The sequence below is a fragment of the Polypterus senegalus genome, chromosome 12 (assembly GCF_016835505.1).
Source record: "Polypterus senegalus isolate Bchr_013 chromosome 12, ASM1683550v1, whole genome shotgun sequence".
NCBI classification, from domain to species: domain Eukaryota; kingdom Metazoa; phylum Chordata; class Cladistia; order Polypteriformes; family Polypteridae; genus Polypterus; species Polypterus senegalus.
In genome coordinates, this window is record NC_053165.1 from 125,922,156 (window position 1) to 125,943,851 (window position 21,696).

General features: G+C 40.0%; 1 protein-coding gene across 2 annotated transcripts in view; it reads left to right on the forward strand.

Moving 5' to 3' along the window:
- The window catches only part of LOC120541600 (endogenous retrovirus group FC1 Env polyprotein-like), a 67,969-nt gene that overhangs the window by 43,776 nt on the left and 2,497 nt on the right, over nucleotides 1-21,696 (forward strand). The window contains exon 1 of one of the 2 annotated variants that reach the window (XM_039773386.1): nucleotides 15,904-16,095. The exons of the other annotated variant lie outside the window; for it this stretch is intronic. The gene's annotated coding sequence lies outside the window, so the exon portion shown is untranslated. Of the gene's footprint in view, nucleotides 1-15,903; nucleotides 16,096-21,696 lie in introns of those variants that run through there. 2 annotated transcript variants of the gene reach the window in all.

The window sequence follows — 21,696 nt, forward strand, 5'->3', positions numbered from 1 at the left end:
GAATATGCAGACCCCAGAAAGACAGTGATCTGGGTGAGAGCTGAACTCATGTAATAATGTATAATATAGAATAATGCACTGTGAAAGCTGGCCCAGACACAGACAGGCGGACACGTTCATTTCACCCACAACCACATTTATTTACACTAATTACAGTTCAAAGTGCACCACAAACCCCCAACGTCCCCAAAGTCCTGGCCACACAATGCCTTCACTTTCCTCTTCAGGGCGCCTCCTTGCCTCCTTACATCCAGCTCAGTCCTCTCCACTCCCGACTCTCGACTCGAATGAAGGGAGGCGGCCCCTTTTATTATCACCCGGATGTGCTCCAGGTGGGTTCCGGCAATCACCTGCTGACACGCCCCTGTGTGCCGGAACTGCCAGCTGCATCCCCGGAAGCACTCCGGATGTCCCTGCTCTTCTTCCCCCCAGCACTTCCTGGTGTGGCGGAAGTGCTGAGGTCCAGGGCTCCAAAGGCATGGGGGCGCCCCCTGGCGGTGACCACGGGCCCCTACAGGTTGGAGCTTCAAAGTTCTGTACCCGTGGCCCCCAAAGGAACCAGGGTGGTCGCCCCCAGATGGTCTGAGGAAGGCGCAAGCCCTCCTCCGGTCCTCCTGGGCGTCCCGGCCGGGTCGCCACCCCAGCCACCTCTGACAGCACATATTCAGCAGGAGAGAAAAAATAAACATGCACATATTATGGCGCTTCACATTTGCTTGCTGAGATATGCCCTGAGTGGTCTAATCCCACAAGATGTAAGTGAATTAACAACATGGGCGAGACATTATTGTCTTTGTGATTGTTACTTTTCACTTGAACAGACTCTATAAAGTGCTGATCATGGCCAAAAGATAGTCACTGGCCAAGAAGAAAGAACATTTGAGAAACAGCAGAAAACTGCATGCATGAAAAATAACTGAAGACTGGATTGTCTTTTTCAAGACACAAAATACAAGAAGCAGGTGTTTCATCTGTCTGATGTCTTATGTTTTATGTACCACAACAGATAGGGAAAAAAGAAAAAAAGTGCACAAATTAAATCTGAACACAGTACCTGAAAGGCATTCATACAGTGCCCCGTCTGTAAGCTTGGTGTAGTTTGGAAATGTAAAACTGTACTGGAACTGTTTTCATGGAGTCACATAATTTGTTGTCCCCTGCGATTTGTAGTCATGTAATCTGACATCCTCAGGCAACAATATCAGTAACTGTGGTTGTCAGGTTTGAAATCCTCTGCAGTTTGACCAGTGAGGCTGGCATCACCCCATGCTGTTTGTGGTCATTATGACATCTGGGGCCTCATGTATAAACGGTGCGTACGCACAGAAATGTTGTGTAAGAACTTTTCCACGTTCAAATCGCGATGTATAAAATCTACACTTGGCGTAAAGCTACGCACTTTTCCACGGTACCTCATACCTCGTCGTACGCAAGTTCTCCGCTCGGTTTTGCAAACTGGCGGCACCCAGCGTCAAAGCAGTGCTACTGTTCCTGTGTGGTTACACTTTATTTTCCTGATTTATCCTTTATAAATACACTGAAACTAACCGCATATTGTTTATTAGTGTAACGCATCTGATTGTAATTAACTTGTAACAATATAATGGTAGAGGGAACAGCCATAGTATTACAAATACTATACCTGCTTTAGTGTTGTTACTCTCACTGCACCTTCTTCTTTCAGTTGCTCCCGTTAGGAGTTGCCACAGCGGATCATCTTTTTCCATATTACTCTCACTGCACCACTCGGAGTATTTATATCACTGTATCTGAGTGTGAATCACAGCAGCAGCTGATCGGAAAGAGAATTATCGGTATACAGCTTCAAGGACACGCTACCTCAGCCACGGCAAAACTTTTCAAAGCCTTTCTTGTATGGACCTCGCGGTTCAGAAACAGTTTCATCCCAAGAACTACAAACGCACTCAATCAATTGCTCCTTGTAGAACTGTTTGTACTTATAAGTACAATCACCCCACTGTAAACTTGCACTACAGTTATAATATCGCACAACCTGAGCCACTTTATAAAGCGCGTATTTACATATAATGACGATATCATTTTTAAGGTGAAATGCAGCAAAATATGTTTATTATATTATACAGATAAAACTTTTAACTTAATTTAAATAATCTATATTCTTCACTGGGACTGTCGTGAAGGACAGAATAATTAAACATGTACTACGAAGATGTTCCTTAAACGTTTTGAAGAATCAGTGCTAAGCTTACAGATGGCTTAACTTCTATTACAGAGTTGATTGTGTGGCGATCGGTTACTTGGGTAAACAAAAGCACTGACTGCAGTGGCAGCTACTCCAATATATATTGAATATAAAACAGAAAGAGAAAATAACAACACAGCTAAAAACGCAGCGACAAATTTCAGCAAAAGTTAAGTGCTTGTGTCATGAGCACGAGGCGGCTATGCAGTGTCCGCAACGGGCGTGGCCATCCACCGTGCATAAGCTACCTTACTGACATTGACCGACGAAGGAGCCACCGATTCTTCCTCTGCCCAGTGCCACCACAAGCCTAGAGCCGCCTCTGAGTACTGCTGCAATAAATTGTTTCATCAAAGGTCGCACACAATCACTGCGCCGTGAAACTCATGTTTAATAACGTGCTTTAACTCCTATCATCATGAAAATTATATCACGTATACATCTCAGTATTTTAGTTATTCAGAGAGCTGTAATATCACGAATGTAATGGATTCTGTGTCCAGTTGGAGGAAGAGAGCCGGTTTAAAAAGCAAGTAGTGATTCACACACATAGAGCACATAGAAGATCAAATACAAAACAAAGCATTTAACGTGCTACTTTAATTACGATGTGATTTGAGAAACTGGTTAATTAAGCGATTTTAAGATGAAGTTTACGATGTTCTACTTTAATGACAAAATAAACTACGTGATTAAAGTGGAAATGTCGAGATTGAAGTTGACATTTCGTGCTTTTTCCCCACCGTGTGCCTTTTTTCTCTGTACCCTAATAAGCTTTCATATGACACTCAGACAGTGTCACGGCGACTTTGATATGTGACTTCTTTTTTATTTCCGCACTGTGCGATTTTGTGAACGTGAGCTTTTAAGTTTCTCCAACACGCTATGTCACTTAATCAACTTCATTTTGTTGATTATACCACGGTTTATTTGAACAAATAGTATGTTTTTCCTTTGCCTCCACTTGGTATTCGCTGAAATTCTTATATTTTCCCCCGTGCTTTTCCCATTGTCTTTTCACAGAAGGCTGAGCTTAAGGGCGATTTATATTCATTTGCATATTCAAAGAGGCGTAATTCTGGGAGGAGTTGGGGCGTTACATAAAGCGTGTGCACGAGCGTTAGTTTTCACGCTGATCGGGATTTATGTAACGGAAGAACATGGAAGTTGGAGTACGCAAAGATTCCTGCATCTGGATTTTTCTGTGTATAAGCACATTTCAGCTTTTGTGCTTACGCCATGTTATAGTGCGAGTTCTACGCACGGTGTTATACATGAGGCCCCTGATCTTTACTACACCTCAGTTGTTTCAGCTGTTCAGTTGTTTTCTCCGCAAAACACTCAAAGCACTGACACATCCTAGTGATGGGGGAACAAAGCACTGTAAAGCATTTAAAGCTCCTTTTTGACTGTGCTGGAAAAATATCCAGTTTCAGAGCTTTGAAAATAATGACATTTGGTGGGTTACAGAATCATGGCAGACAAAGAGGAGGAAGCACACATACAAGCCCATGATAACTGCATAGTTTCAATCAGACAGGTGCACTAAAAGCTCATTCATTGTGTTTATTTTAATCCTTTGGTAACATTTTGTTTCATTTTCATGCTACAATAAATGTGCACATAAGTGTGTGCAAGAATGTTCTATAATAAAATCATGTTTTGTCGAAGAAGATGCAATTTGTTGCCATGGTATCATCCATTATCAATGCATAACATACATACAATACATAACATATAATAATGATTCATAATTATGTGACAACTTTTTATGTTACAGTATTTTTGCTGTGAAGCAATATGAAATATTAATATTTTCCCATCAGTGTTTGGGGACTAATTATAATAAAGGACAAGGTGAATCATAACAAGTTTTAGGAAATGTTCTTGTGGAACAGAGTACATATAGGATGGTTTACAGAATGTGAACAACAAAAAATCCCATGCAATCTAAGCTTTCCAGATCAGATATGGACCACTTTAGACCGTTTTACTTGACTGACTCTTTATGCAACCAATACCTTATCTCTGCATTAAATAATCATGATAAATGTTAGTGAGGGGGTCAGCATGCCAATAGAATGAAAGCTAGGCAGCAGACTTAATAAACATTTGCGATGACTGTCAATAGAAAATATATTTATAGTTACAATGTGTTTTCAAGCAGAAATTTTTCTGAAAGATTCTTGCTGATGGACATTGATAGGCATTACCATAAGTGATCAAACATCCTCCATAATCTTCTGAAATTGCCAAAGCTCTGCTTTCCATCTAACCCTTGTAAGAAAGACGCTATATAGCGCCCGACCCAACACAGATTAGACACAGGAGGCACGTGTAAAATTAAATACATTTTTATTTTTCTTCAGCTGTGAGACACGTCTTCCCCGTGTCTCACTAGCTCAACACAGTCCCAAGCACACAAGAAACACTTTTTTCTCCTCTTCTTCTCACTCCACCACTCCTCACCAAGCTTCGTCCTCCTTCCACCCGACTCTGACCCCTGAGTTGTGGTCGCTGGCTCCCTTTATAGTTCACCCAGAAGTGCTCCAGGTGCTTGACCCCTGATTTTCTGCTTCACTTCTGGGTGTGACGAATTGGCTGCCAACACGGGCTCAGGAGTCCCAAATACAGAGCCCCCTGGCGGTACCAGCGGGACCCAACAGGGCTGCACCCAACTCCAATTCCCAGGATGCCATGCGAGAACCTGAGACACTGTTCCACCCCAGGGAGATGGCCAACTAGTGTTCAGGGGGAGGTATTGCAACATCCACGGCTGTTCCCCCTGAATATAGTGTGCATGGGCGTCCCGGCTAGGTGAGGACGCCAAGCCCCTGGTCACACCCTCCATATCATGCTCTTACAAATTCTTGTCTCTCTCATTGTCTCCAAGTTTATACACTCAGATAAAGTAGTGCTAATTGGACTGAAAGCACCAGCATCGATCATTTGTTTTCTGTTTCTCTACACAAGCTGATGATTTTGCAGACATGCTGCACTCAAACAAATATAAAGTCGTGATGATTTTGGCAGTCTGATACTGTGGATCACACCTGCCTGTCTGATTTGTTCCTGTCTTGCGTCCTATGCTTGCTGGGATAAGCTAAAGCCCCCAGCAACCATGCCCGTGATTAAGCTGGCTTAGAAAAAGGTATAGTGTGGTATGGTAATTTTGCACATGAAGGAGTCACATTTAGAAAATATCTGAATCTGTACATTCTCATATTGGACTTAAATCACTTGAAAAATTAATTTGAACAAATTGAGTCACTTTTAACTGCTGTGTGAACATAGCTATAAAATATATTATAGAAGATGCAAAAGGTGTCTCTGGGATACTTACATCACTTCACACCATATGTTTTCATCTATGATTTATATCACCATCATAGTAATATAGTAATAAAGTTTAGTTGCTTTTTGTGTAGATATGCTGTAAATCAACTATGACCACATTTGTCTGCAGAATCAGAGGGCAGCAAATTCACATGTACAAAAAGTTGAAGCCTTCTTGAAGATATCTGAAGTCTGTTTCAGCTGTTGAATTGTCAGGCTTGCTGTACAATTTTCTTTATTAAAAACATGCACTTAACAGTGCCCGTCTCTGACCTGATAGATACATAACCTGCTGCTAGCAAAGGACACAATATGCTCCATTCAATGCTGGCTTTCTTCCACTATATACTGGCAGTAGAAAGTTTTGCAGTTAATAAGCCCATTTGGGCCATACCTGCATTATCACACAATTGTAATTCCACAGATGCCAGAGCCTTTTTAAAGTGAAGAACTATATATGAAGCAGCAGAATTTTTAAGCTACATTCAGCAGAGCATTCAGATCCTAATTTTTGGCAAATTTGACAGCCTTCTTGAAGCCTTCGTGAATAACTGCACAATTGTATAGGTATAGATTCAGAAGGACTGGCCCTAAGACAAGTTAACCTGATCAGTTTACAGTAATCCCTCGCTATATATATAAGACTTTTGCGGCTTCACTCCATCGCGGATTTTAAATGTAAGCATATCTAAATATATATCACGGATTTTTCGCTGGTTCGTGGATTTCTGCGGACAATGGGTCTTTTAATTTAAAGTACATGCTTCCTCAGTTTGTTTGCCCTGTTGATTTCATACAAGGGACGCTATTGGCAGATGGCTGAGAAGCTACCCAATCAGAGCACGTATTACGTATTAACTAAAACTCCTCAATGATATACGATGTGCTTCCCCGAGCGGATTGTTTGCTTTTCTCAGTCTTTCTCTGACATTCTCTGCGCCTGACGGAGGGGGTGTGAGCAGAGGGGCTGTTTGCCTAGAGGATATGGACGCTCCTCTAAGAAATGAAAGCACGTATTGATTTTTTAAATGTTTGCTTTAAACTCTCGCGCTCTCTCTCTCTGACGTTCTCTGCGCCTGACGGAGGGGCTGTTTGCACAGAGGCTGTTTGTTTAGAAGATACGGAGGCTACTCTAAAAAATGCTGAAAGACTTACCTTCACATTGCTTTCTTCTATGCGGCTGCTTTATCACGGTGCGCATACTTAAAAGCCTAAAAGCACGTATTGATTTTTTGATTGTTTGTTTTTCTGTCACGCTCTCTCTATCTCGCTGACATTCTCTGCTCCTGACAGCCCTCGTTTGAAGAGAAGATATGTTTGCTTTCTTTTAATTGTGAGAAAGAACTGTCATCTCTGTCTTGTCATGGAGCACAGTTTCAACTTTTGACTAAAGGGTGTTATTTCATGTCTAGAGGGCTCTAATAATGTTAACAGTGTGGGAGAGTTTATAAGGGCTTAAAATATATAAAAATAACCATACAAACATATGGGTTCTACTTCGCGGATTTTCATCTATCGCTGGGGTTTTCTGGAACGCAACCCCCGCGATCGTGGAGGGATTACTGTAATGTCAATTTTCAAAGTATTCAAAAAGTAGTACAAGATTTGTTCTGTCAAAAAGGTTGATAAGAATAATTGATGACACACCCCACCACCAAATTATGAATTATGAAACTTAGGCCTCCTGCCACAAAATTATGAAACATATACGCCCGGGGTGACACATGACTTCATTTTTAAAAACACTGGTTTCAAAACTAATGATATTAAGAAACTATAAAAATAATAGAAGACTCATTAAAATATACACTTATCTTTGCTTGTAATACATAGCCCAGCAAGTATCTATCTTTTTAAAATTCACAAGACAAGTTATTAAACTAAAATAATAATCTCCTACTTCTTCTCACCAGATTCAAATCTAATAATATGAAGAAAATGTAAAATATAAATTATGGGATTCTCTATAATATATGCATATCTCATTTTTTCTTCATAATGAGGTCAAGGAAAATTATTAAAACTCATAAGATTAAAATAATCATTTCCCACAAACAGAGATCCTTTACTGTTAAAATATGCACCTAACTCTTTGCGTGTACTAATTCTAGGAAACAACAACAACATTTATTTGTATAGCAAATTTTCATGCAAAAAATGTAGCTCAAAGTGCTTTACATAATGAAGAATAGAAAAATAAAAGACACAGTAAGAAAAATAAGTCAACATTAATTAACAGAATAAGAGTAAGGTCCGATGGCCAAGGATGACAGAAAAAAAAAAAAAACGGCTGGAGAAAAAAAAAAAAATCTGCAGGGATTCCAGACCACGAGCCCGCCCAGTCGCCTCTGGGCATTCTACCTAACATAAATGAAACAGTCCTCTTTGGATTTAGGGTTCTCACGGAAGGGCTTGATGAAGATGGTCATGTAGACTCCTGCCTTTTAATCTATCCATCATTGTTGGAGCATCATGAAGCTTTGAGTAGGTGGAGGTGGCGCAGGCCGCCACCACAAAGAAACTGGAAAAAGAAACAGAAGAGAGAGTAGGGGTCAGTACGGATTTTAGAGCCACCATGAATAGTTATTATGATGAATTGAACATACAGATTATCAGGATTAAATTAAAGTGAAGTTATAAAAAGGCCATGTTAAAGTAATGTGTTTTCAGCAGTGTTTTAAAGTGTTCCACTGTATTTGCCTGGCGAATTCCTATTGGCAGGCTATTCCAGATTTTAGGTGCATAACAGCAGAAGGCCGCCCGCCTCACCACTTCTTTTAAGTTTTGCTTTTGGAATTCTAAGGAGACACTCATTTGAAGATCTAAGGTTACGATTTGGAATATAACGTGTCAGACATTCCGATATATAAGATGGAGCGAGATTATTTAAGGCTTTATAAACCATAAGCAGAATTTTAAAGTCAATTCTGAAAGACACAGGTAATCAGTGTAGTGACATCAAAACTGGAGAAATGTGTTTGGATTTTCTAGTTGACTGAAAAAAAAGCGTGAATTAATTTCTCAGCATCTTTCAATGATATAAGAGGTTTAACTTTTGCTATGTTTCTTAAGTGAAAAAACGCTGTCCTGGTGGTCTGATGAATATGCGATTTAAAATTCAGGCTACAGTCAACAGTTACCCCCTAAGTTTTTTACTTACGTCTTGACTTTTAATCCTAATGCATCAAGTTTATTTCTGATAACCTCACTGAATCCATTATTGCCAATCACTAAAATTTCAGTTTTCTCCTTATTTAGCTTGAGAAAATTACTATTCATCCATTCAGAAATACCAGTAAGACATTGTGTTAGTGAATCGAGAGACTTGGTGTCATCAGGTGCTATTGATAAGTACAGCTGTGTGTCATCAGCATAGCTGTGGTAACTCACGTTGTAACCTGAGATAATCTGAACTAACAGAAGCATATAGATTGAGAATAACAGCGGACCCAGGATAGAGCCTTGTGGAACACCATATAGAATATCATGTGTCTTTGAGATTTGATTACCACAACTCACAAAGAATTTTCTACCTGCCAGGTAGGATTCAAACAAATTTAAGACACTGCCAGAGAGGCCCACCCATTGACTAATGCGATTTCTAAGAATATTGTGATCAATGGTGTCAAATGCGGCACTCAGGTCGAGAAGGATGAGAACAGATAAATGGCCTCTGTCTGCATTTACTCCTTTAACAAGTGCAGTTTCTGTGCTGTGATTTGTTCTAAAACCTGACTGAAATTTATCAAGAATAGCATGTTTATTGAGGTGGTTATTTAACTGCATAATGACTGCCTTCTCCAGAACTTTACTTAAGAAAGGCAGGTTAGAGATGGGTCTAAAATTTTCAAAAGCAGGATGGTCAAGATTATTTTTTTTGAGTATGGGTTTAAATACAGCAGTCTTAAGACAGTCTGGGAAGACCCCCGTATTTAATGATGAATTTACTATGTCAAGAATATTATCAATTAGCACGCCTGATACTGAAGGGTTTCAGTTGAGAGATTATTCTATGTAAATCAGGTAAATCTATCCTGGTGAAAGAATTTAATTTGTTTATAACGGAGTACTGGGGCTTAGGAGGATCCGCAGTGTTGGGGAGATGTACAATATTATTTCTAATATCATTAATTTTTTGATAGAAAAATACAGTAATAGCCTCACAGGTTTCACTGGACGTATTTTGGAGGCATTCCTTTGTGTTACCTGGGTTTAGCAGATGATCAATCGTAGAAAATAAAACTCTGGGATTACTAGCATTGTTATTTATAATCTTAGAGAAATAGCAGTGCCCCTCAAGACGGACTGTATTATTTTATTCTGTTATTTTAACCTTCAATATCTCATAGTGGATAGTTAGTTTAGTTTTCCTCCATTTACGCTCAGCTCTCCGGCATGTTCTTTTTAAATTAGACCCTCTTTGGGTTTTCCATGGAATAACAATGCTAGAAGATTTTTTCACTGTCTTTTCAGGTGCAACTACGTCAACAGCAGCTCTCACTTTAGTATTAAATTTTTTTTCCTTACTATTTACGTTATCCTCGCTATTATAGTTGGCACTATAAACAGACTGATTGCTTAGAATGTTTGTAAATTTTAAAGCTGCTGATGAGTCAAAGAAGTGTTTTTTAACAATATGCTTCTCATGAATGTTTTCTATCATTATTTCTATATTAAATAGTAGAAGGAAATGATTTGATAGACCAATATCAATGACCTGCTTTACATCAACTTTTAGTCCTTTGGTAATTACTAAATCTAATGTATGACCTGCTTTATGCGTAGGCTGACTGACGAGCTGTCTCAAATCAATAGAGTCCAGGAAGTTCATGAATTCCTTTACTTTTAGGTCACACTGATTATCGATATGAAAGTTAAAGTCGCTGTCTATTAGGAGTGTGTCATAGTTCGTAATTAAAATTGACATTAAGTCTGAGAATTCATCAAAGAAAGACGCGTTAAATTTAGGAGGTCTATACACGGATAAAACTAGAACGTGAGAATCTCCATGAATAACAATGGCGAGATACTCAAAGGACTTAAATTTACCAAAACAGGACACAATTAAAGATTTTAAACTAAAACACACATCTCCTACTAAGAATGCAATAATGTCTCAGTTAAAGTTAAAAACATACAGTCACGATTCATTATAGAAATTCAAGGCACAGGAAGCTGGTGTCTTTAGTGTTAACTCGGCTCTCTCTAGGGAGGTGTCCCGTGCCCTCACAAAGTGCTTTCCTCCCCAACCCTACTTCCACTCCCCACAGCCTATGTAGTAGCGAGACATGTCACATAACTTTACGGCACATAAGAACAGGTAAAACATTACACTCTGATTTCAGATTGGACCAGCTATTTACTCCTAAACGCAGTGCTCTTGGACACTGGCTTGTTTCTTAATGAATTTTTGCTTCCCTCTTCATTTTTACATATGTGTACAAAATATGCTGAATTTGCATTTAACGTTCTTAATTGACTAGAAATTTATTTTGGTGCCCCTGACTGTGTTTCAAGGATGTCTCTGTTAGACACACAAACAATAAATATCTATTTATAATAATTTTTTTCTTAATGTTTATTTATTAAGATCTTGCTTGTATTGCATGTCATAGCAAAAAATAGCAATGTGAACTTCAATGATTTACTATGGTGAGGAAAGAAGTGGCATATCTGAGGTTTTAAGTCTAGGATTAGCTGTTAACCCATACTACCAAATTTGTCACACCTAGAGATTAGTTTTTACTATATTATTGCTTTGTTTATTATAATAAATATATACATACCACATACTTGTCAATTATGAAAAAATTGAGATTTTATTTTTTTCTAGAAACTAATAACTAGAAAACAGTATGTGATACCATTTTCTACCACATAACGGCAGCATTTTACCTTATAACCTATTTACCTTACAATACTCTCGTCCACCTCCCAGCAAGCTCTGTCACATTCCCTCCCAGAAGTGCTTCCGTTCTTCTGTCCCTGTGACTTGCCAGCACTTCCGGGTCAAATGGAGAATCCCAACTCTTTAATCAGCCCAGAAGTACTGTGTGGCTTCCATCCTCATGACTTCCAAGCACTTCTGGGCTGCAAGGGAAGCATGACACTCATCAGTGTCATCTTGGTGTCACTGCTCACAGTAAACAAAAGCAATATGAATGAAGTAAATTGTTCTGATTATGTTGAAAGAAATGGACACTGCTGCAAATTGCCTTTTTATGTTGGCAAAACATTTCATGTTTTATGTATGTACAACCATACCATACCATACGAAATCTGGATGTAGTGTTTCACTGGTCAGTTAATGGCATCCAGCAGAGTGGGCATGCCAGTGTGAAGCTTGATTGAGATACTCCTGATTTGTTGGCCAGTTTCCTGAGAAGTGACAGCAGGTAGCTGATGTAATCTAACAAATAACCACAAAAGTACTTCAGTGCAAATATGCAGCATTGGCAGTCTTGAAAAAGAAATAAAATACAGTTTGTACATCATGTTCATCACTTTTGAGGTGTAACATGTTTGTCACATCCATGCCCATTATAATAATGACTTGGAATTATGTATTATTATGCAAACAAGTCATCATTTACCTGGTCTGGCTGCATTTACCTACTTGATCAAGGGTGTTGTCATTTCCCAGTACCTCTGAAATGTTGCACACGCATGGGCTAGATTTGCCTCTAAAATATACCTCTGTTCCAGTTTTCTTTTATAAATCCTGATGATTGTGTGAGAAGTTGCATATACACATTTCAAGCGTCTTTTTGTGAGTATGCAAGGTTTTTAAATGAAGCCCCTGCAGATTAGGTTAAGTGGTGTATATAAGGGTACCTGCGGTGGGTTGGCACCCTGCCCAGGATTGGTTCCTGCCTTGTGCCCTATGTTGGCTGGGATTGGCTCCAGTGGACCCCCGTGACCCTGTGCTTGGATTCAGCGGGTTGGAGAATGGATGGATGGATGGATATGAGGGTACTGTAAGTGTGTAAGTTGGCTATGAGATGGACTGGTATATTAGACGAGACTATTCCCTACTTTGCATGCAGTGCTACCAAGTGTGACATTGAGAAGAAATAAAATGTTAAAATCTGCAACAATATAAACATTATCAAGTGCTCCTACTGGGATGAACAAAACCTTTGACAGTGCAACTTTCAGGAAATTAAAATGTTGTGCAAGAGAAGCAAAATTATATATAGCCAGACATACATTCAAATTTGCCTGAGGAGTTTTCTAAGAAAATTAACTATTGATTTTTTTCTTTGACTTATGGAGGTGTAAACAGCTCAGAAAACTGGCAACATTAAAAGGTACTCTCATGAGAGTAAGTATGAAACATCATAAAAGTCTCCTTATTTTACTTAAAGAAATGCTTTTAAAGTTTCCTCGGCTTGTTTATAATCTCTTTCTTTTACTTCTGGGTACAAATGAAGGAAATCTTTAATTGATTTCCATTTCTGGAAAAAGATATTAATCAGGAAACTCAATGTTTTATCATTGACATACCAGTGGATTCTAAGCAAGTCACCCAACATGTTTTTTTGCACTTTTTATTTGGAGTTTTTTTTTTGTTTTGTTATAATTATGTGTTTCTGTAATTTGTCTTCATCTGCATTACATCTGTTACTGTATAATAGATGTACTAATAATTTAGGAGTTGGCCTAAGAAACCAACTGCAATTTGATAAGCAGGTTTCTTAATCTGCCTCTGTAGAGAATAAACCTCTGTTATGTTATTCATATAAATGTATTTCTGAAGATGAAAGGCAATATATAAGCAGTATGCAGTTTCTTTTTGTATAACATTGTTTAGGTTTACAGTCTCTGAGTGCTCTAACAAGTTTATAAGTATAATTCTATGACAGATTAAAAAAATGTTTAATTGCATAATGCACACACATAAAGATACTTTAAGCACGCACAAAGCAATTTCAAACTGAATGACATTATGCAATGTGACTTGGCAATCATGCAGTACCTCATGGCAATGAAAACCCAACACTGCAGTGCCATTACCAAAAACAAAACATTAAGGTGGCAGAACAAAAATATTAAGAAAATAATTATTTAACTACCTGAGCCATGGCATAGCCCCTCTCCCAATGTGTGGCTTATCTAGCTTTTATAGATATTGAGAATGGAGAGAACACAACAGTCTAGGAACATGAACATCTTAAAAAGAAACCCAAGATTGTTCCACAGGGCCATATTTCTGCAATTGAACCAGATATTTGACTATAGGACCACAATGACTCAAGTAAAAAAATCTTTGATATTCATATTAATTTTCACTTTCCACCTGTACCAGGGATGGAGGTGAAACAGGTTGAAAATAAGGACTGGAACTGACAGGTTTAATGCTAAAAACATGGAAAACAGGATGAATTTTAAAATGTCTTTCAACCTAGTAAAGTACTCAGCCACATTAATGACTAACAATGAGACTGCCTCTGATTATAACAAGGTAGGCTGAAATCCATAAAGATATTCAAATAGTGACATTCAATAGAAAAATGATAAGATACATTCTGAAAGAAATTGGCAAAACAGAACTTCACTTATACCGAAAAGCATCTGTAGTACATTGTAGCTATTTTTCTAAATTTTTATTTACTCTTTTAGATTTTCTATTTGCCTGTGAGTGATAGCCTGCGGTTAAATTTAAAGTACTTCCTACCTTTTACTGAAGAACTGCAAAAAATGAGAAAGGAATTGAGAACCCCTGAAGGAATTAATTGACAAGGAAGATTCCATAACATCTGAATTTATTAGCAATGATTATGACCACAAGTTCCTTTGCTATTGAGTGCTTTTTTAAAGGTAGGAAATGAGCAGTTTTTGAAAAACAGTCCACTATTACTAGTATAGCAATGTGATGTCCAGAGGGTGGTAGATCCATAATAAAATCCATATTTATAGATTTTCATGGTAATTTAGGAGCAGGAATTGCCCATAACAACCCAATACAGAGTCCAGGTGCATTTAAATTGCGCAATTATTGCATGCCATTATATATTCATGTACACTTTGTTGCATGTGCTTTCACCAAAAAGAGTTCTAATGTTTGGTTAATGCCAGCATGTTAAAAATGATTACCGTAATAGCTTCTTTTCAAAGTATGGGTGTACATAAATCCTTCTATCAGGTGCCTTGTCAAAAACATAATTGTAATTGTAACATAATTGTAATTAGCCTCACTAATTTTCGGTATTATCTCCAGTGGATTTAATGTTCAATCAGCAGCTAGAAATCATTCAGTGGTAAAATATGTCCAGGAATTTTGACTGCTAAATCTTGATTATATACAATACAATACAACTTATTTTTTTGTGTTGTGCTCTTCACTGAGTGCATGCTCAGACAGCTGTGAACAATTCTCAATTAAAATACAAGTATTATTTACTAATATAATATATACTAATTATTAAATATAGAACTGGTACACATATAAATGCAGATTTTCTAAAACATATTGAGAACAAGATAGAAACTGATTAAACATAAATGGGAACCAATAGTATCTGTTCATTAATTAATTTATGAATTATGGCCGGTTCACAACCATATAAATGGGATAAGGCATTTCTTTCTTTTTTTAACTTTATTTGAAGAAAATAACTTTCCATACAATCAAGTCTAACTCGTACAACAAAGAAGATAACATTACATACAATCAAGTCAAACTTAACAAAAAATAAATTAACCCCCACATAAGAAAAAGAGAGGAGAGACAATTGCCAGGGCAAAACTTTAAAGGCAACTGTGATTCCGAAGTTTAACCTGCCAGATTCCTTTTTCTGCTCAAAGGGGTCGAGTGTGGAATGAAAAAAAAATACAGCTTGTCCCTGTGACATGTAGCAGTTACAGCTTGTCCCTGTGACATGTAGCAGTTACAAAATGTGTATGTGACATTTCTATGTATACCCTTGTGTGAGGTACAGAGTGTACTGGGTGAGCAGGTCAAAGGAATCTGCCAGCAACAAGTCTGTTACTGTATTTCCTGTTTGTCTCAGAATCTGCTCTTTAACCAGTTTTTTATTATAGTTCCTGTTTTTAAAGCTCCAAATAAGGTTACTTCTTCTTTTTTATTTTGTCAGCAGTAAGAAATATGTACCGCCGCCTCTATTTTTGGAAATAATGATATCATTTTGCTCGACTCTGTAAGCTATAAAAAAGCAAAGAATTTCCTATACGAGGGCTTCTCTAGTCTAGGTGCAATAAAGTGTGTTTTACTGATTAATTTTATCTGGTGTGAGACTCCTACTCTGTTCGGCAATAACTCAAGAGAGAAAAATCGTCCACAGTTTTTGGCTAACGGGGCAGGAGATCGGCTTACTCCTTGATCGGTACCCGCCTTACGGATCTGTCTTCTTTGAAGCAGACTGCCTGTGAGCTCCGGCAGCAGTGAAAAGCAGTTCCGGCAAAAGTTAGGACTGCCCTGTCCTAGGACGGCTTCTGAGTGAGAAGTCCCCGGTCTCCTCCTGATTCCGAGTGGAGTACTCTGCATTGCGCACCAGATTAAATACCTAGACTAGGTAAGTACCGTCGGGGGTTTCCTTGGTGGTGGGTATGATAAGAGTGATAAGTAACTGACAGTTTTTAAACTGACACTAGCGCCCAGGATATTAATTATCTACTCGAGGTTTTTAATTAACTGTTGGGAAAGGATGTAGGAGTCCGAACTGGGATATTAGTGGGATAGGCATTGGGACGGTTACAAGGTGCGTGGCACACCTAAGGAAAAGAGCCCATTGCCCGTCAAAGGTCAGTCACGGACAAAGACGGTTAACAGTTAGGTAATTTAAGAGAAAAGGAAATCGAGTAGGAAAAGAACAGTGTACACTGAATATAGTTTCAGGTAAAGAAACTAGGAAATAAAAGATATAGTTTCAGGGGAAGAAACTAGGACAATAAAAGAAAATGGGTTCCGCTAGTAGTAAAAAAGTTAAGCAGGGGTCTGATGGGTCTAACTTTATACTGGAAGGACTGTTTTCGGAGGATCAACAGACGTCGCGGAAAAATGGGTCACCTAGGAAACTAATTGAGAAAAAGACAGGCTTAGATTTTAAAAAGGCATGTAAGAAGTGGAATAAACAGAGCGGTGGGCGTTGGCCAGTAAACGGCACCGGTGATACGAGTGAGATTCAGGAAATAAGGAAAATATTGTGTAGAAATACCCAAGGTTGTTGCAAGGGAGGTCCGTATCGCATGGATATGTTTGATAGATGGGAATTGGTTATAAAAGATCGAAATTTAGAGGCGATCACTAGACAGAATGAGGTTCTGAGAGCCAATGAAAGTAAGGTCAAAAAAGAGAAGGATGACTTGCTTTTAGCTTTACAAACAGCCCAACCACCTGACAACCATTCTAAAAAGAAAAGAAACAGAAACGTCTATACCCTATATTATATGGTTCTGGGACTCATGTTCCCGAACCCCACCCTATGATTTTCGGGAGGGTCCGAAGAGGAGGAGGAGGTAGAGGAGGACCCACCAGAACAAAAACCTGAGCTCCCTATCGTACACCGAGGAGGAGTTACAACACGAAGAAGGGCCCAAATAGAAGCACCTTTCAATCCCCTACACGTTAAATCCTCTGTTTCAGTTTCCCCCACTGCCCCTGACCCCGATTTCCTTCCCTCTACTGCTTTCCCATTAATACAGATTCCTAATCCCCGGCATAATCCCAATCAACCAACTGGTGACCAGAATCCCTTGACAATTTCCATTTCCCATATTTGGGACTTAAGTGAGCTAAAAGAGGTGGTCAGCTCCTTAGTTGACCCTAAAAGGAAGGGGACTGAAATTTATTGAACAATTAGAACAGTTGGACAGCATGTATAAACCAAACGCTGCCGAATGGACACAAGTCCTTCGTCGTAAATTGGGTCCAACTTGGGCTTCTGTTAATCATGGCACTGATAGTAATGGACAGCCGTGGACTTGGCGTGAGATTTTACATCGAGGAGATGGTCAGTACGGAGAGGCAGATTTTCAAACTCAGTGGAGTCTATTGAAAGCGAACTTAGAGGAAAAGTATAAAAAGGGCACTGACTGGGCTTTGATTTCTGCTGCAAAACAGAAAAAAGATGAGACTGTGGAGGAATGGGGACTTAGGATTCGAGATTTGATGGCTACCCATTCGGGCATAGAGCGGGCTGAGGACCAACGTCGTGCAGCCGTGCCTCCTTTTGTCTCCGGTCTCCGTTCAGACATCCAATCTAAAGTCCGTATCTCATGCATTGGCTGGGAATCGGCTGCCTTTGAAGAGGTTAAGCGACATGCTGAACATGCTGAAAGGCAGACATTGCACAAGCAAGAACAGACCCAAGCTAAGTTGGTGGCTGCGCAACTCAATTACTACACTGATGGACGGGGAGGCGTCACCGGTCCACGCGTGCCCGGGAGGCTTCCAAGGGAGAGGGCGCGGCGGGTCGAGGTGGTTTTACCTCTTTCCAAGATCCTTCTCAACAACAACAACAGCTCCCTACTCCTTACTATTGCTATAATTGTGGTCAGCCTGGCCATTATAAAAGAGACTGTCCAAATCGTCAGAATAAGCCTCTTTTGACTACCCCCGGAGATGAATTTACACCCGGTTTCCCCGGAAACCAAGGCTGGCCCTAGGAATTTTTAGGGACCTCTAGCCACTCCATGTTTCCTCTCTTGACTGCGGATCCTGAGGATGATCCTCTTTTATCTCTGCATGTTAATGGACAAGAGACTATTTTTCTAGTTGACACTGGCGCTACGCGCTCTACTCTTTCTCTGGCTAAGGTCCCTGCCTCGAACGACACAATTACTGTTTTGACAGCCTCTGGACAACCCCATTGCCTTAAAGTCTCACTCCCACTTCCTGTCCAAAGTTCCCTTCTGGTCCATCCATATTACACCGTTTCCTCCTTAATTCCCTTTGCCCAGTTAACCTCTTGGGCGTGACCTCATGACTAAACTTTCCCTATCGATTACTATGACCCCAAAGGCTTTAACTGCTCCACCCTATGATTCTTTTCAATCATCTCACCCAACACCTTCCTTTGCAGCTTGGACTCTTTCCATTTCCCCACACACCATTTTATTAAAGGCCCTTAGTACATTCCCTTCCTGTTTGTTCCCCCATCTTCAAGTCCCTGACACCCTTCACTGTACCGCTCAATACTTCCCCGCTGACGTTGATGCCCCTTGGTTGGAATCTTTTCTTTCTTCGGCTCCCACACCAGAAAATGTACTTGTTCCTTGTCTATTCCTGTCCTCCACCAAAGCTGCTGCATCTGTTCATCTCACCCTTTCTCAGCAGATTTACTATTTGGGTGGCTCCGTCCCTCATATTTCTCTTGCCAAATCGCATGACACGCAGTGGGTGCAAATTGGACCTTGGGTTCAACACTGTCTTGACCGGACAGATTGGCAATATGTTGCCCCTGGTGTCTTCGACACCTCTGACCATTTAGTTACAAAGGTTGTTCTCCAAACTAATTTTTTAGTCAATCGTAGTCTTTGCACACCTTCCCCTTCATGTTCTGTATTTCCCTTACAGGTTTCTCTCCCTTCATTTCCTTGGCTCGCAGATATCCCTTCCTGCCTATGGTCTCAGGATAAAAACGATTTTGGCAAAATAGCCCATTGTGAACCTCTGGTGATCTACCCAAAATCCTCCTTCCGTCCACATCGAGCTCAATATCCTCTGTCTCCTGAGGCAGAGGCCGGCATTCTGCCGTTCATTCTGATTTAGTGAAACGAGGAGCTATAATTCCAATTACATACTCTCCGGTAAATTCTCCTATTTTGCCGGTAAGAAAAGCTGATGGTTCCTGGCGGTTTGTTCAGGACCTTCGCCAAGTCAATGCTGCTATTTTCCCAAGGGCCCCTATTGTTCCTAACCCTTCCACTATTCTCTCCGATTCCACCTTCCGCCCGATATTTTTCTGTAATTGACTTGGCGAACGCTTTCTTCTCTGTCCCTGTTCACCCAGACTCTCAGTTCTGGTTTGCTTTTACGTTTCAAAACCGCCGTTGGACTTGGACTGTTATGCCTCAGGGCTACACTGAGTCTCCTTGTGTGTATGGACAAGCGCTTGCTCAAAATCTTGAGGGTTTCTGGCCAGACCGTGGTTCCACATTAATTCAATATGTTGATGATATCATGCTTTGCAGTGATTCACAGGAATCATGCGAAAAGGACACAAAGAAATTACTTATTTTCTTGGCTGAAAATGGCCATAAAGTGTCCAAAGCTAAATTACAATTGGTGCAAACAACTGTTAAATATTTAGGTCATGACATTGCCAATGGCACAAGAGCTCTCTCCACCAGTCGCATTACAACCATTCAGAATCTTCCTAGACCGGTCACTAAACAACAGGTTATGTCTGTCCTAGGCATTCTTGGATATTGTCGACAATGGATCCTTAATTTTTCAGCACGTGCTCAGCCTCTGCAGGATCTGGCCAACACTCCCGGCCTTCCCTTATCTGGCCACGTTCCCTGGACTCCTGAAGCTGAGACTGCATTTTCTGACCTAAAAATTGCCCTCCTTTCTGCCCCCGCTCTCGGTTTACCTGATTATTCTCGTCCATTCACTTTGTTTGTGGACGAAAAGGGGGGATATATGAATGCCGTGTTGACTCAAAAACATGGAGACAAACAAAGGCCAGTTGCATATTTTTCGAAAAAATTAGACCCCGTTGCAGCTGCTCTTTCTCCTTGTCTAAGAGCAGTTGCTGCTGCCACAGAAGCAGTCTTAGCTAGCACCGATATAGTACTCATGAGTCCACTGACAGTTAAAGTCCCACATGCAGTTCATTCCATTTTAGTACAAGCAAAAACTTCTCATCTAACTACAGCAAGAGCCATCCATTATCAGAACGTTCTTTGCACTCTCTCAAATGTCACAATTGAAAGGTGTTCTACCCTCAATCCGCTACTCTACTCCCGACAAATGAGGAGGGAGAACCGCATGATTGTCAGGAAGTGATTGCTCGAGAAGTTAAGCCGAGAATTGATTTGCAGGAAACTCCATTAGAAACAGGTGAAAGCGTATTTGTAGATGGCTGTTCGTTAAGATTAGAAAATGGAGCTCCGTCGACCAGTTATGCTGTGGTCCAAGGGGACCACCTACTGGAAGCTAACCGAATTACCTCTAGCCTCAGTGCACAAGCAGCTGAACTAATAGCGCTAACTCGAGCATGTCAGCTGTCAGAAGGAAAAGAAATTACTATATATACAGATTCTCGCTATGCTTTTGGAGTCTGTCATGATCACGGGGCATTATGGAAATTAAGGGGTTTTAAGACCAGTACTGGCAAGCCCATTCAACATCAGAAGTTAATTGAATCTTTGTTGGATGCCATAACTAAACCATCTAAATTGGCTATTGTGAAGTGCCAGGCACACACTGGCAAACAGGATCCTATTAGTAAAGGAAATGAATTGGCTGATTACTTTGCTAAACGAGCTGCTCGTAATAATGTTCCAGTTTCTCTTTTCCAACAGAGTTCGGAGTCGGTTCAAGATAACCAGATGATTTCTTTACAGAGCTCGGCAACGGATCTTGAGAAGAAGAAATGGTCCAAGGAAGGCTCCTTGATTGAAGGTGTTTGGACCCACCGTCAGACTAATAAGCCTTTTCTTCCGAAAGCTTCCTTTCCAGGAATGGCGAAAATAGCTCATGGACTGGACCATGCTGGAAGAGATGCTATGATTCAGGATGTTGAGAAGCATTGGGAAGCAGTAGGGTTTTCTAGTTATGCAGATCAATTTTGTAAGAGATGTGCGCTGTGCCAAAGGTTTAATGTGGGAAAAGGGAAGCAGGTAAGTCCGCCGTTACCCGATCCGATGGGACCATTTGAGCATCTCCAAATGGATTTCATCAATTAACGCCGTCAAGGGATATCGGTACTGTTTAGTAATTGTCGATGTGTTCTCCCGATGGGTAGAAGCATTCCCTTCTAAGCATAATGATGCCAAAACTGTGGCTAAAGCGTTAATAAAAGAAATTATCCCACGATGGGGAATACCCCAGAAACTGCAGACTGATAATGGGACTCATTTTGTGAATTCAGTTATAAATGAACTAACCACATGGCTCCAAATTAATGTACACCACTACTGTAAGTATCACCCACAGAGTGGAGGTA